Source organism: Crinia signifera, chromosome 7 (assembly GCF_055691185.1).
Source record: "Crinia signifera chromosome 7, ASM5569118v1, whole genome shotgun sequence".
Taxonomy (NCBI): Eukaryota; Metazoa; Chordata; class Amphibia; order Anura; family Myobatrachidae; genus Crinia; species Crinia signifera.
The window spans coordinates 168,094,315-168,097,323 of NC_139223.1; the positions used below are offsets into that span (position 1 = coordinate 168,094,315).

Consider the following 3,009-nt stretch of genomic DNA (forward strand, 5'->3'; position numbering starts at 1 on the left):
GCCATTGATGGCCGTTTATACTATTGCCACCGATAGCAACCAGGGATGGAAATCACAACGATGGCCATCCCGAACACACGTTGCGATTAAGGCGAATGGACAATTTTGACTAGGTGATTTTGGAGGGTAGGGATCATTGTGTAGACAGCATGTAGGTCGACATGCAGGAAGGTCCACATGGGTTAGATTGACAAGGTCATTAGGTCAACACAAGCATTAGGTCGACATGGTGAAGGTTAAAAGTTCGACATAGGGTTTTTCACATTTTTTGGACACGAATTTCGACACAGTTGACATGGACACTGAAACGTAGCACCGCGTCCCATCACAAGGCTCGTTACGCTCGGCGCACTATTTTATTCTTCCGCCACGCCCTAGTGTATGGTAGGAAATGAAATACTGCCTGTCCTCTGACAGCGAGGATTCCCCCAGGATAGAATAGGGTGAGAGGCCGGCGCCGGCCGCATTGAATACGGTCCATTATATTTTCCCTTGCGATACCGACGCAGTGGGCCACGCATCAATATCACAAGCCTGGCTAACTGACTATCCTATTTTGAATATATATTTAAAATTGAAGCTAAAATCTCACTGTGTGTACACCTATAACAGTCTGCGGGACAGGGGTATCAAACATTCTAAAACATGGATAAGAGAACAAACAGAAGAGTTGGTGAGAGCAACCAATAAGCTTTCACCTATCATTTTATAGAAAGAACTTAAGATGTAAGCGGGAAGATCACTGGTTTAAATGGGCAACTTCTCCTCTCTTCATAAAGTTTTTTCAGGGTTGCCTACCTGATCCTCTCCATGAGGGACACAATGCTCTGTTCCTGGGCTTCCCTAGTAATGTAGGATTGCCATCACCTGTGGTGACACCTTTCTTATCAATGACCTAGTTCCCCACAGGTGCTGGCAATCATACATTACCAGGGAAGGCCAGGAACAGAGCATTTTCTCCCTGCAGGAGAGGGTCACGGAGGCAACCTCGAGTTTAATACTTTCCAAACACACTATGGACCATTTGTTTCCAGGCTTACCAGTATGATTTTGAACTGGTACACAAACATGCCAGAGAGGTCAGACAGCATTGCTAACCACTGTGTCACCATGCTTGCACTGTAAATGATAACATTAGTGTTCATTCTAGCACCTGCCATATTTGAAAACCCATGCAGTTCATCTTCCGTGCCTGGGGTGTCGCTGTCTGCTGTGGTGTTTATAGCACAGGTTTGGTTTGCATATCAGTGCTGATTAGGGATGGCAATCCCGGGATCCGGGATTGAAAAATGCTCAATCCTGGGATTCCCGGGATTGGCATCCCTATAGCCATGTCCCATACACATCCCCACACCAGCCGACCCGCACATTTACTTACATCAGCGGGCGGGCGGCCGGGAGTGGTTTCGGAGGTGCACGGTGCCTCCGGGCAAGTGCACCTCCTCCTTAGCAGACGGAGAAGAGGCGGGCGGGCAGAGGAGAGTGGAAGGGGGCGGGCAGAGGAGAGTGGAAGGGGGCGGGCAGAGGAGCAGAAGCTGCATGACAGTGGGAGGTGACGGTGTGGCCTGCGCAGCGTGACCTCTACTATCAAGCTACGCACGCCGGGGTCGGGATTCGCTAACAGCCGGGCAGCGTCTGAGCAGGTGCTCAGGCGCTGCCCGGCGTTAGACTGCGCATGCGCAGTCTAATCCCAAAATCCCGGGACTGGATACTCCAATCCCGGGATTGAAATCTCGGTCTTTTTGGGGCCAAATCCCGGGATCCCCAGCCGATCCCGAGATTGGCTACCCTAGTGCTGATATACTGACCACACTGTGCTAGAAGCACTACAGCAGACAGCAACACCCCAGGCAGGCAAGAGGAACTGCATGGGTTTTCAAATATGGCGGGTGCTAGAATGAACACTATAATATTACAACAATCCAGTGCTTCCCAACCGCGGTTCCCAAGGCACACTAACAGACCAAGTTATACAGGGAGCTATACTTGAGCACAGGTCACTTACGCGCCTTTTCCACTGGCTTAAAAAATCTGGGTTTTCGAACATGAACTCTTATCACCCTGTTCAGTGTAAAATGCCACCCAAAAGAAACCCGGGTACAGTTACCCAGGAAACTTGCAGGGTTGAACCCTGGTTAAGAGGAAGTGTAAACAGGTCACCAAACCAAGACCCTTTTTACAGCATGTGGACATCGGGGGTTGGGGTAAGTCTGGCATACGATGCAGTCATCATGATGGCACAAACCTTAAGTTGTACGGAAGCCGGAGGCTGAGGTTGGGAACCACTGGACCCCAAATAGCTCACGTCTTACAGGTCACCCGGCAGGAGCACAGGTGTACTCATTACTCAATGACACATTACTAATTATTTTCTTATTTTATTATATCGGCAGTGCTGCAGGATAACGATATAGTGCTCACATCATTCACGATATCGGGACCCCCGCTACTTACAGGCTGGCTGACGATATGCTCAGATTGAGCTGTATGGACAGAGAGGGGGGTCATTAACGATACTAAGCGTACAAACTGATGATCACAATGTATCGTTAGCAACATCGGTATCATGCATATCGTTAACGATATATCGCCCAGCTTTATAATAATACTTGCATTTATTGCTAGTTACCAGTGACGGAACAGCATAACAGAAATATCAGCAACAATTGAATTGTGGTGCCATCTAGCTGCTGCCAACGAGCAATACACTTGAATTCCCCCAATAGAGATGAGGAGCAGCGAGCTGCGGTTTCGCTGCTGACGTTTCCACGCTGTTGTGGCGACAAATCGCTGATACCAGTCTGGGCAGACCCCTTACAATCACCCTCAGGAGGACTGTGCAGGTATAACAGAGCATGCATGCAGCAGGGGGGTGTTATATAATGGCTCATACACCTGGGCTGGCTGCTGGAGTATATATAGGTGTGCCACCCTGGCACCAGCTGAGCCCCCTACAGCAGCAGAGCACAGACTAGGCCATGACATCGGTGCGATCTGATCGGGCAGTAC

General features: G+C 49.5%; 1 protein-coding gene across 1 annotated transcript in view; it reads right to left on the minus strand.

Annotated features, from left to right (window-relative positions):
* Positions 1-3,009, minus strand: part of PMS1 (PMS1 homolog 1, mismatch repair system component) — a 58,267-nt gene that overhangs the window by 55,052 nt on the left and 206 nt on the right. The window lies entirely within an intron of this gene.